Below are 21,770 nucleotides of genomic sequence, written 5' to 3' on the forward strand. Positions count from 1 at the left end.
GACTCCCCAGCCGCCTGCTGTATAAATATTCAATGCGCACTAAAGATAACCTGGCATGTACGGTGGGGAGAGAGAAACGGGGCTGTTTGGTTGTCATTTGAATACTGTGGTTGCATGTTGTGTTGGCCTGCAAAGGTCATGTTTAAAAGCTTGGTAAATATTTTATGCCAGAATCACCACGCGTCTGTGCTGATGAATGGCCTTAATTGGAGAAAGAAAGGAAGGACTACCAGAGGTGAGAGGAGTACTAATAATTTATACCACTGTTAAATGGATTAAATTGCAGTCAACTACCAGTAAAGTACTGCTGTTAATATTTTAACCACATGAATAGAAAGAGTAGAAACCTTGATAGTAAAAAAACATTCAAACCCTAAGGATTTTTTGAATATTATTTAAAGGATCAATTTATATCCAAGGCATGTTAAAGTCTTCAAAAAATGACCTTTAAAAATACAATCAAAAAATGACCTTTAAAAACACAATCCTCCAGATGTTGATTAAATCTATTGTCACTTGATTAAATATGGTTTCCCAACCTGTAACATCTGATCTATTTTTTTCTCCAAAAACAAGCACCATTCTTGTGTAAGAGGTGCTTTTTCTGAGGAAAAAACAAACGAAACACGTCGTTGCTGGTTTGAAAGAAATTAGAAAGTTAGCAAATGTGGTAAGTTGTTTCAAAAAACATCGTCAAAAGTTTTATTTATTATTTATTCAAATTCTGGTGGGGTTGTGACTCGTGACTCATTAGTAGATTTTTTGATGTAAATTGCAGTCAAGTATCAGTCAAATTACATACTTGAAACATACAAATCCCACTAAATACTGCAGCATGGGAGTAATGTGAGTATTATGAGGGGGGGAACATGCATATTCAAGAGAAAAAGGATGGATTCAAACTGGGGATTTTCTGCGTGTGAAGTAAGAATGCACTGAATGTTGTTTATTCTTTCTAAAACCTGACATTCCTCCCATGAGACCGCCCTCTCACAACAATAGGTAGTGTGGATTCTTCCTCTTCATCTGTTGCAGCTCTGCACCAGATAAAATATCATAATGTCCTTTGAAGCCTCATCTGACCTTTCTTTGTTGTTTCCATGCGGAGGAAAACACAGTTGCTTGCTCGTGAAGTTACACAAAGCACCAGACCGCCTATAGCAATTCCTCCTCCTCCTCCTCCTCCTCCTCCTCCGAAACAAAAGTTGATTTGCCTGGAGGAAGCAATCAGGGAACCAGCCTGCTTGCTCTCATTTAAGGATGCCAGTCCATGTATAAATAAAATATACAATGACCAGACTGCATTTTTAAAAATAGCCCACCCACTGGAGCTATTCCTCCACTGCTTCACGCCTGTTTGAGCATGCTTTTAGTGGAAGACACTCAGGTCGTGAATTGAGAATACACGCTACCGCTGTAGTTCACACCACTGTCACATGTAACTCAGCGGGCAGTTTGCCTCGCGATCACATGCCCGATACATTTAACGAGAAGCACATGAAATTTTCATTAGCATGCGTGTAGGTGTCCACTTAAACTGAAGGTCATTGGCTCCATATGTGGCCATGCAGTAGAAAGCGGGAACACATGATTAAATGTTGACTGGACCCCCCCCCCCCCCCCAGTCAGCAATATGGAAATCACAAGATGTTTTCAACATGTGGCTCATATCCATGAGGAAGCACTTAGCATCTGACCTCATAATACATATTAAAGGAACAATCGATCAATGCACCAATCAAAAGCAGTCTGAACACTGCAGTAAGCACTTCCATCTCATCAGCTGCCAGCCACTGGAGTACTTTAAAAACTCTTTCTATGAATCTGTGCAAGATCACTTCTTCTGAGTCAAACATAATGTAAACGGCACTCATATATAAAGTATTTGCAGAGGAGTGAGGACAGTTCAGAAATTGCGAGACCGAAACAAAAAAAAGAAGAAAAAAACCTCAAGAATTTTGGATTGTTTGTCATATGATATCGTGTTAACAGTCTGCTTCGGTCTGAAATATTTTGAGGACATCAAAAATGTCTCGCTGAGGAAAATATCACGATACGTGTATAATCTGACACTGTTATTTCTTACTGCACATCGACAGCCTTCAGGCTATGTTTTGTGTGGTCATATGAATATGAAATATATAAATGACACAGTGCTTAGTGCTTTCTTTTTTTTTTTTTTTTTCTACAAGCGGGTTTCCTTACTTGATCTCACCTGCTGGATGTGAGATGCAGCAGCTGCAGATTTATGGTTTCTGGAGGTAACCGTGTTAAATCCCCCCGTGTGGCTCTCCGGCATGCAGCATCCCTCTCGGCTGCAGTCAGGATGATGGATGAGGCCTCTGGTGTGAGCAGGGCGAGGAGCAAAGGCTGGGTGACAGCAGCAGGGAGGGGACGTTTAGTCTGATTGACCGATGCAGGCGGGGGAGTAATGTTCATGCTCAGAGTCCGCCTCACCCTCACCGGCTCTGAATCCAGATTAGATCAGGATGGTTTCAATAACAACGAGCGTAATAGGGATTGCGCTATTCTGCACGTTTCGTTTTGATACCAATCTGGTTGAACAGAAACATACCTGGACACCAGGGCCGTCAAACAGAATTTCAAGGGTCACTTACACTCCATCTTGAGTGAGGTAGCCTCGTAGAATAGTGCCATGAGAATGTTTAAATGAAAGTTTAAGAGCTTTTCTTTGTTGTGGCAAAGAGAACACGTGATGAAAATGTCAATATTTTCACGAAACTAAACAATTACTACGGAAAATAACTACAATATTAACATAAAGCCAATTCTAGTGAAACCCTCTTCTGCAAAATACAGTGAAATGTTCAAAAAATGTCTCCTAGAGCTGTTACGTTATGGGTGCTTTTGCAAACTCCCCATGAAAACATGACTTTGACACTAGGTTTGATAGTAACGGGATCGATCGTCACTGATATCTCAGCTCCAGGTCCCAGTGTTGTATTGTTTCTGCTACTCTTAAACAAATTGGGAACAAACTAACAGAAATAGTTTTGGAGTAGGGGCCTCATTTGTGACACCCCTGACTTAAAGACCGAGACAGAAGTCAGACACACACCTGAGGAGCCCAGCCAGCCACAAGATGAAACATAAAAGTTTAATCAACTTGACATATTAATGTTAAAACCACAAAAGCAAAGAAACACAAGACAACATGAGCATGAGAAACCGAACTCACAAAGCCCCAAAACACAACAGTCATCCCCAGAGCTTTGGAAGATTGACGGCAAACAAAAAAACAAATTTATTTTAGAAAAGAGACGGGGGTCTGATCATCACTTGATTTGCATTTCTGCACCACGTACATTAGCATATAGAGAGCTTTGCCCGTCTCCAAAGATCTGCAGGTCACTATCTCATAATCGGGGTCAGTCGGACAGCCAGGCCAGCAAGACCTTCATTGTGGTGCAGCGCTGCAGGGTCTTGCTGACAATGAAGCACCTCACCTAACAACGTTTAACAATCTGATATCCAGACAAGTCTGTTAATGGTCACAGTGACACACACAATGCGCACATCAATATTTTCTGGCTTTTAATGGTGAAAAAAACACCATCAACAACAAGTTGCTGCACAATAAAACAATGTTCTTCAATACAAAACTATAATTTTTTCTATACTTTTGAATTTTCTCAGACAAAACTGCATTACATATATCTGTTTTTATGCGAAGGAGATTAAAAACATTTGTTGATGTTTTAAGCAAGCAAGCTATTTCATGACTGTTTGAGAGCCAAGGTTACAAATCTGTCTCGGATTGGAGTCTTTATGGCCTCTTAGGTTCCACATCCACATCGTTCTTTGAAATGCTGATCCTCTCCCCTTTCAAACCAGATGTAAACATGAGCACCAACCATTACGGCTCTTCTTTCCCGAAAGGCCCAGACTGATTAAAGCATCCAGGTCATCCAGCTGTGGAGGCGAAGTGTCACACGCCCTCTCCTGGTCATCGTCCCGGTACAGAAGAATGTACAGAGGATCGTTTCTCGCTGATCGCCACGACCCAGAGGAGTTGTGTCATCCAAAAAAAGCTCCAGCTTGGCGATGAAGAACTGACCAATAAAGCTTGTTACCGAAGCTTTTCATCAATACTTGGTTTTAGGTACAGAAGCTGCAGCGTTACATTGACAATGACAACAAACGTATTTGGAGAGACATTATGAAAACAATTCACTCAAGAAAGGTGTAACTGTATCATTGTGACACACTCACAATATGTATCTCACATTTCTGTCAGTTGGAGACACTTTTTTTTTAACTTTCAGGTTCTTACAAATACAAGTTATATTCAGCAAAACCATTGTTATAACTGCTAAAAGCTTGCAGAAGCCAGAGTCACATAGTAGCTGTAGTAATGGTGACATCTGCTCAAGTCTTGTTTCCACTTTATTATATATTTTATGGCTTGTCAATAGAATTTGCAACTCTTTGAGTTCAACTGTCTGTATGTAAACTGTGTGTTTACATACCGTGGTACAATAAAGTATCAGGAATGATGCTGTGATTTACAGTGAAAGGTATTGGTTTCATCTGCAGAAGTTTATCTATCCATGCTCTAAAATAGTCTAAAATCAGTTTCTTCTGAAATGTGTTTTGAACAAAACAGATATTTTTGTTTAAACTTACATTTTGAATAAAATGCTTGATGTGTCTGGGAAAGGAGTCAATAAACATATAAAAGACATGGCATATAAACTATAGTTGTCAGTTTTGTCTTATGATCTCTTATTGAACATCATAGTAATTCAACCTGCTTAATCAAAGTTACATATTTTGATAACATTTCTTTGATTATGTTTTTTTCTCCATGGACCTAATTGTCCATTGTATTGGATAGATATTAAGTTTCTTAACCCTTCACAAGACATTTATTAAAGTGCCACACAGTGTTATCCAATCATATTTGAATAATTTGAAGGCCATAAATTATTCAATGACATTATATAATGACCAGAATCACACAATTTCTGTCTAAAATAATATCTACGTTTGACTCCATGCTGTTGAGCACCACGATTAAAGAAAAAATAGCCTAAATTTGACCTATTTAAACATGCAGTGCAACGCCAGTCACAAAGTTTTCCGCCATACAATATCGTATAGTTTTGCCAGAACTTCCAGCTGGTACTCGAGCGCCCCCCTCTGGTCAAAATGCCACAAGCACAAGCGGGGCCTGTTTCCCAGAGGCATTTCCAGGAATGACAGGGAGAGGCCATGTGAGTCAGATGCAGCAAAAGTAAACCAGGATTAGGTTGTTGATGTGTTTGTAATGCGTAATTATAGACTTTGTTCATAAGATTATGGCTTTTCCCGGTTGGGGGGGGGGGGGGGGGGCACACCGTTTATTAAAGGACAACTCTCTGCTTTGACTGATGTTTGCCTACAACTCCACACATCAACACCATGAATTATTAAATTTAATGTTCACTTGTGTCAGTGTATTAATGCTGGATACTTTCTCGAGTTGCACTGCTCGGGTTAGAACTCCGTGGCATCCTTTCAGGCATTTTGGGAAAAATCAGATGACGTCCCCTTAAAGTATGCACAAGATGTTTCACTGCCTGGAAAAGACATACGACGACGACTCGCAGACGGATCGTTTATGCATATTTGATTACAACAGAGACAACTTTGTCACCAAACGAGGCTTATTTCGTCGTCTTTTTGGCTTGAAAAAGGGGCAAAGCTGAAATGAAATAAAACCTCTATTTGACTCCTATAATCAGGAGTTTCCTCGGTTCCCACCGTGTGTCAGCCTGCCGGCTCGGTGTCCATCAGAACACACCAGAATTCAACACACATGGCAAAAGTTATCACACTGGTATTACCACAGAAACACACTGTACTTTGCTCACAAATCCACGGCCAAACCGCGGTTCCCATCAGCTTTCTGAGAACCGAGATTAGGAGCAATTTCAGATGCTGGAATGACTGCCAGATCTCAAAAGCTGAAATTTGTCCAAACTCCAATTTTCTTAGTGATAACAATCTGTCTCTTAAGCATGGAACAAACTCATCGGCTCGACATGATCAATATCACTTCTGACAGACGGAGATGATTGCGTGGAACACATCCAGGGTGAGGGTCAATATACTCAGTAGTGAACTGAGGCTGTAATTAACCATGACCGTGCAATTTTTCAATTCTCATTAGGCAATCCAAACATGAGACATTTTCTCTCTATTTTTTATTCTTTTTTTTTTTTTTTTTCAATTTCACATCTCGTCTTAGTCACTTCTTTTTGATGTTTGTGTTAGTGTCAGTGAGACGTCCACTGGATCTGAGTGGTCTGCCACAGTCGGCCAGTGAGGGCAGTGCTCCACCACAGTGACGGAGGAGGAGGAGGAGGACGAGGGGAGCAATGGACAGACGACAAGAGGAGAAGGGAAGAAAAAGGCTGTGCTCGTATTGTGAGTTGGATACCCTTTTAACATAAAACACTAATACTTAGTAGGTGTGTGACATAAATGAATTAAACGCTGACACTGCTTTTTTATGACAAAATAAGGTTGTACCTCAATCGCAACCTGCTTGATAGTATGACATAGAACAGTGGCTGTATTTTTTTTTGTCATTTACCCATTTATTTCCCCTTTCTCTTTTAACTTTTTCAGTTAAATAATTAATATACCCTTAGTTTTTTGTTTTGTTTTTCTTGTCCTGCTTTCTCTTTTGTTTCAATTATGCAGCATGATACAAAGGCATGATTGCTTATTTGTGAAATCCAAAAAAACCCAATAAAACTCTGTTAAAAAGACAATAAAAAACAGATCCAGATGGCTTCACAACCCCCCCATAAATCTTTGCTCTGTGACGTGGCTGTCCACAGATGGGTCGATGCTGAAGAAGATAAGGATTAATGACATATCATTAGTCAGATCTCTATTTATGCATGTGGTCGTGGAGTTGGTATCCAAACTAACAGAAACAAAGACGTGACACATTTTTACCTGTGAAAGCGCTTCATCGTCATCATCATCATCATCATCATCATCATCATCATCACAGGCAGCTTTCAGTCAGAAAAACTCGTGTATCCTCACTTGACATTTTATTCATGTACAGCACCTGAATATTCTAATTAAAGATCAACATTTGTTTTTGCAGAAAATGTTTCACTGATGTGAAAAGGTCACATTAAGGTTCTTTGCCTTGAAAGGATTTGAAGTAATTGAAAGTTGTTGTTTCTGCTGTGACCACTTAGTTTTCACGCTCCAGAGACTGATGCTTATTATTTGATAAACCTCACAAATATCTCAGTTAAGCACTCTCAGGGTTTTTTCCACCAGAATATACACACAAAAACAACGCTACCACAATCTATTTGTTCATGTTTTTTTCTTTAAAGCACCCTTTTTTCTTTTTTGTTTTACAAGCCTTTGATTTCTTTGTTTGTGCTGTTTAATACATGTTTCGTATTGTGACCTGCAGTTAGTGCAAAGTGTTTTCCTGGTTCTGATTGTTAACAATGGAAAATGTTTGTTGTATGTTGAACTACTTTTTCAGTCTGAGTTTTTTTTTTAAATGTGGCAGGTAAGTCATTTTCCAAACATACTATGCTCCTTTCTGATTTAAATGTTTGATTTGCAAGACGAAATCATGATTAAGATGACATTAATAGAAAATAAGACACCAATAGTGTATTGTTTAATTAAAATGCAGTTTTAATTTCAGAAAGGTGTCACGTTTACACTGAAATGTTTTAAAAACGATGTCCATTTGGGGGTGCACCCCAACATTTACTTAGAAACTACATCGTTTTCAGCATTTCTGCTGATTTGTGTAAACGAACATCGCTCTCAAAGCGTTGCTACGTGTAAATGTGGAACTTTTATGAAACGAAACTGCAAAAATTGTAGTTTCATTTGAGACGAGGTCTTCAGTAGCCACTAATTGCATCAGATTGTTCCTTGTGAGTCATTTCTTGGGGCTGACCATTTTTTTTTCTTCTTTTTAATTTGTGGTTTTTCACTCACATGTCTCGGGAGACTCGCCTCTTGGCTTGCAGGCATCACAACATCTCAGATACCATCTGCTGTGGACGGGACAGTGTGAGCGTAGTATTTTAGCTTCTATTCGGCTGCATCTTTGAAATTAAGACGAGAACTCGTCTCTTCCGCTGCTCCACTTTCCTCAACTTCCATGTCGTTGCCAGGGGCAGGAAATGGGGATGCCATGTAGCTGTCAGTTGTTCCACTTGCTGGGTTAGAAATTAAGTTAAAAGCACGATTCCTCAGAAAAAAGAGCCGGTGAATAATACTTTCCCTGCTCGCTGGACTAGTTTGTTTCAGAGTGACGGTAGGTACAGGAGCGTTCTGTCTCAGAAACACGGCCGTCTTTAACTGTGTACCATCCTTCACGATTAGCTATTTCCCATGCTGATGTCTTCCCGATGTCTCCCAGCTGTTCAACATCTGCAGATGTGTGCTTCCTGCCCGGAGTAGCGAAGGGCTGTCCATTCACGGGCGTGTTTCCAGTCCCTGCGCGCTCGGCCTTATTCCGGCTGCTGCGTGCCACGTCCATCATGCCTGGAACCAGAGCCCCCCCCACACACACACACACACACACACACACACACACACACACACACCAGGCCGGGGCCTCCCTGTCACTGCAGATTGAAGATGAACAGCAATGTGCAGACTCCTCAACTTAAGTTGGCATTTCCTTCGGTGACTTCTTCACGTTGATAAGCGCTGTCTCAGGAGACGCGGGACGCAAGAAGCGGGTTGGGGGAGGGGATATGTAATTGCTGCTATCATTTGAGTGTGTAAAACCCACTTAGCAGATCCCACTACAGACATTATCTGTTCTATAAAAGGACAGATGGGATAGTGGTGGCGTCCCCTGGGCCGGTAAACCCCCTTTCGTCCCTTTAACATCTCTGCAGATTTGTCCCATTTTCTCCACAGTGAAAGTGGACAAAGTCACGACAGAAAAAAGCCAGACCTCTTGTGGTCGCACTGTGGGAATAGATCCTCCTGGGAGGAAATGGGAATAGTAAGAAGAGGAGGAAAACCACAGGGAGGAGGTCTGGAGGGAGGGGGACTACTTGTATCTGTGCCATCAAGAGCAGCAGATGTGGGACTTTCTTCTGGTTAGGACACAGAGGAACCCCCTTTGGCTCCCGTCCCAGCATTGAGTTCCAAAAAGTGGCCCGTGTAAGTGCTCTGTTGTCCCGTTTCTTCAGGCTATCCCGCATATACACGTCGGCACGTCGTGACCGCCAGTGTCACAGTTTCACATAAATCACCTGCCTTCATCAGCGGCGTGATTAATCTCCCCATCTGCAGCCTGCCGGAGGCGCAGGTGCCTCTGGGCTGGTGTTTCTTTACTGCCAGGTGTAGCAGAGTGAGAACGGAGCCCCGCCGGAGGCCACAGCGGAACATTAGACCGGAGTGGCAATTGTTCGGTTTCAAAATATGTCAAGATGACTGATGAGTTCAAGACAAAGTGCTCACTTTTGAATGGAGGGGGTATACAAAAAAAAACCATCTCTTAAGAATAGACTGCCGTTCCTCTCTGATCACTGGAGAAGACGTCTGATCCTTATCGAACCCTTTAAACGTTTGAAGCATCGAGGTTTGATCGTTTTAAGATGACAGGAACAGGTACGTGGATTGAAGGATACTTTCATCAGCTTCATCAGCGTTTCACTTAAATCCTCCGACTTGTCCATGACTAAGATCGTCTGTCAGGAGACGTCTTATCCGTAAAACTCCGGCCTGACAATCTCTGTGCAGCATGAGCAGGGTGTGATTCGGCTAATTGCTGGGGGAGTAGTTCTGTGGTATTCCTGCTGATATGAACGAGTTCTTTACATCTTGACCTTAGTGTGTGTGTGTGTGTGTGTGTGTGTGTGTGTGTGTGTGTGTGTGTGTGTGTGTGTGTGTGTGTGTGTGTGTGTGTGTGTGTGTGTGTGTGTGTGTGTGTGTGTGTGTGTGTGTGTGTGTGTGTGTGTGTGTTCTGTCTTGCTCTTTTAGTGGGGACCTGAACCTCATTTCAAAAGAAACCAATGTGAACTAGTGTCACTGTGTGGAGCAGAAGGAAGGTTCCCATCATGGGATAGGATGTGTTCAGGATCACGGCCATTAAACAAGTTTGGTTTAGGCAATTGGCAGTTTGAATCTGCAGGAAACAATCAATGTGTTGTACACATAAGGCAAAGGCCAGAACAGGCCAACCAAAGAGTCCAATCCGGCACAAAAGAGGAAATTTGCCTGCTGTGAGAAGTTATGACATTAACTGCTATATATAATTTGACCACCGGGGGCGCACTCGGGTGCAACTTATTCTCTCTCCACTTTAGTCTGTGTTATGTAATGAGTCAGTTCAGGTGATGAGGATTACTGCACAGATGGAGATAATTTCTGGAATGTGACAAGTTATTATATTTCTGAGTTCCAGCTACATGTGGCCAAATGTTTTCTGCCCTTGAAGATATAAATAGTTCAACAGAAATCCACTGTTCATTTGTTCATTTTATTGAGAGCCCCATTAGCTCTTGATGTTTTGCATGTTTTGTTTCTATTCTTCTATTCCTATCCTTCTTTTTCATTGCACATTTCATTTAAAAAATTACATACAAAGTCACACGCACACACACACACACACATAATCACAGCGGACAAACTGTGAGCTTATTCCAATTTCATGCTCCTTATGTGTTGTACAAGAATTATTATCATTTTTTTTTTTTATATGAACTTCATAATATATTGTTGCGCTAAAACAAAGACTGAGATTTAGAGATCTAGTTATTTATTCATAATAATGCTATTATTTACTGGTCTGGCCCATTTGACATCAAATTATGTACTATGTAACTTCTATAATGAACAGAGTTTGACACTCGTGACAAAAAGCAAAGAAATGTTTACTGTATGTGCACATATGTGTGTGCGTGTGTGTCCACCAGTGTGTGTTTTAGTTTAACCAAGCCTGTTGGGTGTCAAACCAGGTCGCCCACCTAAACTACATCCATTGTAACTGGGTCACCAAATGTTTTATGTGCACTGAAGAATCAACATGTGGTTTTAGGGTTTGCTTAAAATTAAGTTATGATTTGGGTTCGTGTCAGGTTAAAGGGGATGCACACAATTCACCAAGCCATGAGAATAGTATGAGATACTGTGAAACAAACTGATCGTTAATACTTTTTCCAGTGCAAACCAAGATCTTACGAGATCAAGTATGCGAACAGGATCTTGCCTTGGGAATCTTCGGGAATTTCCATGACGGCAAGATGTCAACAAACCTGGGTATGTTCCACGAAATTTAAATGCTGAAAATATGTTGTTGGGTTTTTTTTTATGAGCATAATGACAAATTTCCTTTACAGAGGTAATGACAGCAAATTAGAGTTGTACATCAACAACTAAAACTGGCTCATAAACTTTTGATTTACCTCATGTGGATTTTGGTAACTTTAATAGTCTTTCACAAAGTAGTAAAGTTTTGGTTCATGTTTCATACTCTCGAATTTATTTCACACTATAAACTATTGGTTGTTTAAATCTGTGTAAAGTGTGAGTGTGTGTGTGTGTGTGGGGGGGGGGGGGGGGGGGGGGGGGTACATATTGACTTTCTTTCATTTGAATTTGTCTCCATTACATTTATTAAAACCCCCACCACCACCTCCAAAGCTGTCTGGCGCCCACAGCGGCAGCCCGCCAACAACCCCCTTTATTATGTCAATGGGTGTGCTTCACAACTAATGATGCACAAATCTGTGTGTGTGTGTGTGTGTATGTGTGTGTGTGTGTGTATGTGTGTGTGTGTGTGTGTGTGTGTGTGTGTGTGTGTGTGTGTGTGTGTGTGTGTACGTGTCACTTCGAGGCTCCTTCTAATCCCGGGGTCACTCAGGTCTCCTTAAACACGGAGACACAGAATGTAAACACAGCCTTATTAACACGGCCAGACTCCGTAATCTTCCTCAATAACCTTCAAACACAACTTGAGCCTAGGCCTCAGATGTTCCCTGCTCATTTACAACGCGCCGCACCGTCGCAAAGTTTATAGTAAATGTTTCCCTCCATTTGGACCGGTTTCATTTTTTTCATTTTTTAAGAGTTTAAACCTTCCATCGCGACATTATAAACATGTGTTTCTTTCGAACATAGGCTTGATTGATTGATCTTGCAGAAAAGACAGGCGCAGTGTATTTACATAGTTTTTATTGGAATGTAACCAGGAGCACTCTGAGCACAGATGTCGATAAGGGTTGTAAATGGGGTCTCCAAGTTACGACTCCAAACAGTATCAGTGAGCGTGTAAACCAAGACATTGACATTGCAGATGTTCTGTGACATCCTGCTGAAAATGCTGACTGATGTCCTAAAATGCCCCTTTTTATTTCTCCTATGCTTATAAATAATATGGTTTTATATCTAGTAAAAAAGTTCTCCAAAAATTTACCACCGCTCAGAGATTTTCACAACCGATGCAGAAGAACAATAAAAAAATGAACATATTACAGTGTATTTAATCCTGAAACAACTTGAAAGAAAGCCAGTGTGTAAAATCGGTGGAAGTTCCCTTTAATTACATCGAACTAAACACGTTTGTTTTTTGTCATGGCTTGTGCTGAACCAGATATTATTTCATATCCCGTGGGTTTATCTCTTTCGCCTTCTTCCCTTATCTCAGACTGGAGGGTCAGTGAAAGAGCAGCCTCATAAATGCCTCCAGGGATTCAGTGTCTTGCTCAAAGACACTGCAGCAGTTAAAGTTCCATTGAATCTGGGCCTCTAACCTCTGGTTGAAGGCTGAACTTTGGAAACCGCGGAGCCATCCGATTCACTAAACAATCCCATAGCGAATGCCTTATCTCAGGACGCTGGCACGGAAAGCCAGACATTCACCAGGCAGCCTTAAGCCTCGTATCTTGTCCCTTCGCTCTCCCGCCTCACGATAGTCAGTTGCTCTCATCTCCACTGGGAGTTTCTGTTCCCCCTCTTGCTGATCTGTTTACAGCCCATCACCAAACAGCCACTGATAGGTCCACAGTTTGTCTCTGTCTGTTTACGCTGTAAGACACAGCGTGCACGTCAGTACTGAGCCGCGGGAGCCAAAGGCTGGGACTCTGGGGAAGCTGCAGATATGGACCCTGCGGGGCTGCAGGTGCACGAGGCGGAGCGGGAGAGGATTTTCTCTGAGAGCGTCAGACTCGTGATGAGAAGAAGACGAGGAATGCAACCAGCGCCCCCCCGCCTCACTTCTCCCACTGGCAGAAGTTAGTCGTCGCAAACCCAGATCAACACTGGGAACGAAAACACGAAGTCAAAGTTAACTCCCGTCCACCTAGAAGAAGCCGGCGGCGGCCAGCTGCTGTCCATTTTTGAGCGGGGATCGTCAGAGCATGACGTTGTTATCAAGTCGTCGTGTTTGGCTTTTTCCATGAGAAAGTTGGGAGCTGTTGGACCGGCTCCATGTGCTCACAGCTCTGCACCTCAAGGCAGTGCCTCCCACAAAACGGGCTCCTCCGTCATGTGATTGGGCTTCAAGGACGGCCACCCTTCCCATGGTGCTCATGTTCCTCCCCCTATCCCCCGGGGGGGGGGAGGAGGGCCAGGTTGGACTGTACGAGGGCGGGAGACTGAAGCAGAGTCTGTGTGACAGCCAGAGAGTGAGACAGAAAAAAAAAGAAGAAAAAAAAAGAAAAGAAGAAGAAACGGAGACATCTGCTTCTCATCTCTATGGGAAATTTCCCCCCCGATTGTGGAGATTGGGACGGAGTCCCCCAGACGGAGCGCAGCGGCTCCTCCGGGGCTCACCATTTGTAAGCAGACTCCCTCGGGCCTCGTTGGCTTTAATCCAGAATAATCCATCGGAGTGAGTCTCCGCTCGCAACAATCCTGTCACACATACAATGAAATAATCAGTGTAGTTGCGCTTGTTCTTCTCCATAATTCAGAGAACAAAACCAGCCTCCAACCGAGAGGGCCGTGTCCGCCGCCATCGAGGCCTCGCCATCCTGCTCTCATTTCTCCTGCCGCCGCGGCCGCCTGAGGGTGCCGCTCTGTTTATTTTCCCCTGATTAGCGCTGCACAGTTTCACCCCTTCGCAGCTCGGGGTGTGGGGACTCAGTCAGTGGTCTGTGTTCATTCAACGCCATTTCTTTCCACTCTGGTTCAAAGCTCATCACAACACAGCGCAACACCCCCCCCCCCCCCCCGCCCCCCCATCACCCTTCCAACACCTCGCATCCAATCCCCCGGTTTAGAGCCGACGCCGTGACGATTCTCCGAGCCCAGAAAGAGCCTTCTGCATCGGCAGCCTCCGTCTGTATAGTCTAACTGCAGCCATGCCTGTAATCACAGCTGATATTTCTGGTATGTTACAGTCTGATAGACATGATGGATTTTCTGTCCTTCATCAGAGATGTATGTAGGACGGACCGCACAGTCGGTATCCAAAGACAAACATCTCAATTGTCGAACAGATCCGTCAGCTAAACAAGGAGGATTATTGAAATCTCTGCAAATATCACACAGAACTGTAAAGGTCTGAGGGCTGCGAGGATCTCCGGAATCTCTGCGATCATTTTCTGTATCAATATGGATCCAATCACTTGAGTGAATTAACTTTATCTCTCATTATCTTATAAATACTATTTGAGCGATTAATGTGGATTAGATATGGGTTTGTTCTTGTGGCACAGACATTTAAATGGGAAATGACAGAACAAGGAAAGGGTTTCTTCTAATCCCCTTTCTCACAGCCTCAGCATCTTGGAAACTGTGTGTTTATTTGTTTATTTTCTGTTTTCGTAGAGTAATGGAAAGTTACAGTTCAGCCACCGAGGAAGTCGAACCATTTTCAGTCCATTTGTTGAAAAGAGCAAAATGAACAGAGACGCGTCGATCCCACCTCTCCACGTTCTCGTTGACTTAAGTCAACATGTTCATCCCACAGACTCAGTGTCACTGTCTGGCTGTTTCATCCACCCTGGTGGTCCTCATTTATTTGCCCCCTCAGGCCCGTCTGAGATCAGTTGCCTCCACCATCTCGTCAAGAGGCGACGCTTAATCGCGGGAATCAAACACACAACACGCTGTCTCCAGTAATTAAAACTTGCTTCTCAAAATGCTCCTGCACTTTAACAAGGCAGACGAAACCATTAAATAAATTGCACTGTTGCCAATTTCCCATCAGTCGGATGTGCTATTTATTATTCCCAGTTATTAACTTTCCCTGGCTCTCTGACCTCCACCCGCCCGCTCCGTGTGCTGCTCCCATTTCCTCGTTCCTTGTTCTACAAGCTATAGCTATTTGGGTAAATGTATTCGTCTGCGCATAAATAAATCTCAGCGTGCAATTTTGCTTGGCTGCAGTTTGTGTAAACAATCGCACACAAATGAACTTCACCTTACACTTGCTCAGGCCACGGCCTGCTTCATTGCTTTTCCTCCCAGAGTCCAGGACGATTCTACCTCCTTCCAGTCTGTGTGTGTTTATCAGCAGCGGATGAGAAAGTCTCAGTTTTTCTTGATTGTTGCTGATATTCTGGAGGTCAGGCTTTGTGCAAACATGATCATCTCTTCCAGTAATCCTCTAAATCACGATCCAAGCATGCACCCACCTATCAGATGAATAAGTGGGTGACATTTTTAGAAATCTGTCTTCCCTTACATTTCAATTAAATTAAATGAAACTTTTCTGAAATGAAAATGCAAAAACTATATGTTTTCACTTGAAACTTTGTGATGCAATTGCAAATGCAAGTTTCAATTCTTCTTGAGAAATATCTTAATGGAGACAAGACATTAAATATATTCAGGATGGTCTCGACTGTTACTTTCTGATATGTACATTGCAGTGCAGTAGCAACATTTAAACATCCTCTGAGTTTTAGATAGAGCTTAACTGTAATCTCATCTGAAAATTAACTCTTTCCCACGGTTTACTGAAGGATACTGGTACCATGTAATGCAGGGGTGTCAAACATAAGGCCCGTGGGCATAAAACTGGACCAAACGACTAAACATATGGTAAAAATTTGCTTTGTGTTGAAATTGTAGTCATTTTATGTTTGATTTAGTGAAAAAATAGACATTTTTGGACCACAACAACAACAAAAAAACTCTTTAAAGTTAAAATTTGAAAGTCATAATGGCACTATTTTATCATTCCGGCCCACTCAAGGTGAATTTGGGCTGTTTGTAGCCCCTGAACTCAAATGTTTTTGACACCCTGTAATGTTTGCGATGAGAGAACTGTGTCGTGAAAGCTTTTTCAAATCATCCAGTTAAAATGTTATATAATTTGGAGATTTTTCTAAATGGTAAAATATGTAATTTTGCCCACTTTCACAGCACAAAATGTTATTCTATATGAGTGGCGTGTAATGATGCCCATACATGCCAAGTTTTCAAGTAATATAAGTTTGTTTTTTTTAAGTTCAGTTTCCGCGCAGAAACACCAACTATTATTTTAACATAAAGTTATAGTTGAACATAAATGGAAAAAAATATCAAGTGCATACAAATATTGCTGTCAGTTTACTGAGGTTTAACCTACTTTATGAACGCGACAGATGTGGAAGCCTTTTAAAGCTCTTACACACAGACCCTGAGGGGGGGTAAACTAATTTGAGGCTCAAAAACAACACTCGGCATGCTGAAAAAATAAACTGCAGAGTCTAAATGTGATTCCAGTCCAGTAAATGCTGTTGCCTGATTGAGTTCATGTTTACTTAAGGGTCTCCCACTTCTAGGAACACTAAATCTAATCTCCCTGCCAATCAATCTCAATACCATATTCACTATTAAAAGATAGAATCCATTAGGCTGTCTCCGAGCCCGGCTCCTTCATCTCTTTTAATAACATGCCAGACAACAGAAGAAACGTTTACAAGAGAGCTTGTTTACAGAGAAAACCGAGGCTTGCAGCAGTACACCTGCTGCAGCTTGAAGAAGTGGAGATTATATTTACATTAAGCCTAATTTGGGGCTTATTATTTGAAGGGAGCGTTTTAACATGAGGGGGATGTTAAAAACATCTAATTTATCTGTTTAATGGCTCGGGCTCAACCACCACCAACGGCGTGGACCGGTGAACTCATGAACGTGCTCCACATGTGGGACCTCTTAATGGAGTTTAGAGTATCTGGTGCAGGCCTGAGTTATAACCCGCTCTCTGACTGCGGGACGACTTCCGCTCAGGCACAACCGCTCCGCTCTTCATTTATAAAGCCAACAGCTCTTAACAGCGGGCAACGACAGAAGCCGTGATAACTCACTCTCTGTGTTGTTTCCTCACTCTGTATTCGCTCACAGCCTTTTTCGCCTGCAGCTTCTGGGGGTGATGAAATTTTATCTTGGACAAACACTGGGTTTCCTCTCAGAGAAGCTGCTGCTGCTGCTGCTGCTGCCGTCTGTGGAAGAGAGCCAACACGAGCCAATCACACACCGAGGGTGGGGGAGAAGACGGAAAATTTACACTCCAGTGGCATCGCTGTTCCAAGCGGAAGCGTGTTCATTTTTAACCAAAATTCAAGTACATTGTCAGGAGCACGCTCTGGATTTGTTTCCATCTGGGCTCAATAAATTATAGAAAATGACTCTCGATCAGTGGTGTCAAACTGCTTGTAATTCAGGAGCCACAAGAGTGAATCGTGTGTATCTGGAGTGGGGGTTTTGAAAAAGTGGATGTTTTTGTGAAAGGTTTCATAATTATTGCAGACATTTTTTTCTTTTTTTTTGCAGTATTTCTTTTTATAGTATTTTCTATTTTGTAGTATTTACAATTTTGCAGTGTGTTCTATTTGCTTGATCATTTCCTCGGCTAGACTGGAGCCTCTGGCGGGCTGGTTTTGGTCCCTGGGCCTTATGGTTGACACCCTCACTCTAACTGTTTTAGTGTGAAACACATCTAGATCGAAATCTTTTTTTGTTTTTGTTGAATTAATGAACTCATTAGCTAGAAACACTCAGATCAACAGGTTTGAATATTGATTCAAAAAGCAGCTAAGAGGTACATTTCAAAATCATTATTTGTGTGATGTAATTAATAATGAGTGTTGGAGAAAAGCACGAGGGCCTGTTTACAAAGAAAAATGTTCTTTGTTATCAGCCAGGAAACACAAGACCTTTCAGGATTTGGCACATATGGACAACACAACTTTTTGAAATAGGCTCTCACACTCCAAAAAAAATCAGCTATGCAGTGTTTCAGTTTACATATCAGAAAATATGTTTGATTAACATGAGCATATTGAGTTTCTTGTTGTTAAATGGTTCTTTCTAATACATGTTGTTCAGATAATATGAATACATGGAATTCACTCTACTTAATGTGAATAGATTGAAATGTGTGACATGATTAAATTACATTAATGCAACAACTTATTTTTTGTAAGTCTGGAAATGGCTGAGAATTTTTTCTTTCAGTGCAAAGTGGAATTTAAAAAAACAAACTCTGACTGGAAATGGCCGAAAACACACATTTCTGAAAACACCCTGACTCTGCAAAGGGGGGAAAATGTCATTTTTCTGAAATCCTACTACTGTGCATGCACATCACGGCCGAAGGAAGTCGTAGCACGGACTGTTTCAAAAAGTATAGAATTAAATTTACTATTTCCATAAGTGTTTTGGGAGTGTATGCTAACTCTTCCTGTTAACATCTATCTGGTTATTAACCTGCCTCTATCATCCACCCATCCATCCATCCATCCATCCACCAATCCATCCATCCATCCATCCATCCATCCATCCATCCATCCATCCATCCATCCATCCATGTGACGTTGTCAAAAAGTTTCACACTCAGTGGTTCCGAACAGTATCGTTGAATAATCAGACCCCCAAAACGCAATGAAACGTTTGTGTTTTCACAGAAAAAATGTTAGGTTGTGTAACCCACGGCCTGAGGATGGGCCTGCGCTTTGGACATATTGCTCTTCATCTAAATATTTGTAACTTTCTCTACTTGGACTACCACCATGAAAACATTTTCTTCTTGACCGATCGAATGCAGCGCGATTTATTGTGAACGCTCCTCAGAGTAAACAGGATTAATGGATTCACATCCCCCCCGACACCACGAATGAGTCTTCACTCATCCTGGTGGTCTCCAGAGCCGGCTGACGTGGCGCCGTCCAAGACGCAGCTGTGTAAAGTCAAAGCGTGCCTGGAGGTTTGTGTAGTGACTGATTCATGAAGCACACGGGCTGAAATAACTTCCACTGGCCGGTGAACGCGTCGACCGGTTTCCGACGAGAAGCGAAACAATGCACATGTGAGCGCGGACAGGAGATGAAAACAGGATGACACCTGACAACCTTGGGACAGAAATGTGTCCCAGACGAAAATATGTGAATGGAGGTGGACGCGTAAACAGGATTCAACATGTGTGAAATGAAAGAAGCTGATTGTGATATAATACTAATCACCTCATGAGAGGGTAAGAGGCTTTTTTTTCACTCACAGCCGAAGCATTTCCTCGTTTCAAATATAGCGTTTTTCTCACAATGGTACAGAAACATACGTGATTCATAAACGTCCAATTAATGACAGGAAGACGGGGCTTTCGTGTCAGATATTACGGCATCCTGTTTGGTCTGACTGTCCAGGTGCTCCATCATGACTCAAATCATATTACATCATCTTCCACAATTCTTCACAATCGCATATATTGGCTCTCTGTGTCCGGTGGTCAGATTCGATCCGCATAATTGATAAATTACTACTTAAGATTCACGGTGATGCTTCTCTCTTCAGCTGAGCCTCGCTGATGGTCTCCAACTGATGTTAATGACATCCTTTCAAGTTGGCGGCACCTTCCTCTTCAAGGCCCCACTGTGGAGGAAACCCAAGCCGCCCCAACAATGATGGATGGACATCATTAACGGTGTTCATCTGCTCACTTTTTACTCTGCAGTTTGGGAAAACGAGAGGTCAGTGTTACGCACTTTTGCACTCCGGCTCCTGAGAGCCACCCAGTTCGCCTTCGTGTCGTCAAAACGCACCATGAACGACTTCTTTATTTGAAGCGGTAGGAAGTAAGGACACTAAAGTAGTTTTTTTTCTTCATGTGTATCCTGGAGAACTTTTTTTTTTCACCTTTATTGCTTACGACTTACTTGTTTTGACCTTCATGGGTGATAACTGAATTTAATTATGTTACAACACTGGGAGAGAAGGTGTTTCATAAAATTCAATTCAATTCACTTCAAGTCGTATAGTACCAAATAAAACAATGTCATTTTAAGGCAGCGGAGGAGGCAGTGGAAAGGAAAAAGTCTCTCTCAACAGGAAGAAACCTGCAGAACCAGGCTCAGGGGTGGAGAATTTCTGCAGAACCGGACAAAAAGGAGAAATATAATATAAAAGGACTTTAATTAAACTTTTAGACTCTATGTGTGTGCAGACATGTTCACATTCTGAAACTATATTTCAAAACATCTACCTTCTTTAACTTTCTTTTACTGAACGAAAGAGGAACACGAGTGTATGGTTCTGTTTTAGTAATAAATGTGAGTAATTTTGTTTATGCGACGAGCTCACCTTTAATCAACTATCCCTCTTCTTATGCCTCCATATCCAACTCGTGGTTCACCCTGGATGTGTCCCCAGTCTAATGCAGTGCAGAGATACAGAGTCACACACACAGTCACAAGAATTTAGAGCATTTAAAACACATGTTTTTGGACAATAGGAGGAAATACGTGGAGAAAAACGCTGCACACTCGGGAGAACAGTATCACAGTGGTTTTCATTGATCACCTTTCTTTTTCTTTTTGAGCATAAATGTGTCAATTTTAATTAAAGTTATGAACAAAGAGACTAAAGAGTGAAGGGTCCATGAACATTACCAACATACAACACGGACTATATCTTAAATTGGCTCACTTTGAGGGACACTGGATAGATAGAACATGGCAAAATCTGTGAGACATGTGGGTCTCCTATTGCCGTAGACTCGTCTCTAAATTCTGATTATTCAACAGGTGAAGCTGTGAACATCTTCGATTGGATTGATTCTGAATATTTTTGAACAAATTGTGCATGTTTTCCCCCAATAATTTCAATAAACAGCATCCCTTGAGGATAACTCTTTAAAGACAATCCATCCAGTTAAACAGTGAACGAGGAGACATGTGGTTCACACTCTCAGGCTGTGTCGTGTTGGTAAAAGCAACAATGGCCTCAAAGACGCTCCACATTCTGACAGTAGGAAGATCCGTCTTCCTCGGGGTTCCCCGCAATATCGTTCTGACCAGGCCCGCTCACCTTATCAGCGTGTATTTATAGTGCAAACAACTGAGCGCTCTTGTTGGTCCTTATCAGCTGGTGCACCGTCAGAAGACACAGATAGATCACGAAGCAGATGGCGAGGCAGCGGTGAGAGTCTGCCTCTGTCCTGTGGTCAAGCTGCTGCTGCAGCGCGAATAAGTGAAGGTCTTTAGCTCTTTCTATTGGGAGTGTATTCAAAACAAAACATGAAACTTGATATTGTGACAACGTTACATAACCTTTTTTTTCCCAGACAGAGGTGTCAGATTCACAACCTACTTCTGGGCCGTCAGGCAGAAACACGATATCGACATTGTTATAAAGCCAATGGCAGCGCAGAAAGAAAAGCAGCACAAGACTAAAAACTAAGTAATTGTAGAGTCGAGTTCCTTTTTTTTCAATGCCCATCCCTCAGTGAAAAGACAAATTCAGATAAGGCCCAGCGTGATATCTCCCGGTGTAATGAGAGGAAATGTCTTTCATAATTTCTGAAACTGGTTTGCGCTCAC

This window comes from Blennius ocellaris (assembly GCF_963422515.1).
Source record: "Blennius ocellaris genome assembly, chromosome: 17".
Lineage (NCBI taxonomy): Eukaryota > Metazoa > Chordata > Actinopteri > Blenniiformes > Blenniidae > Blennius > Blennius ocellaris.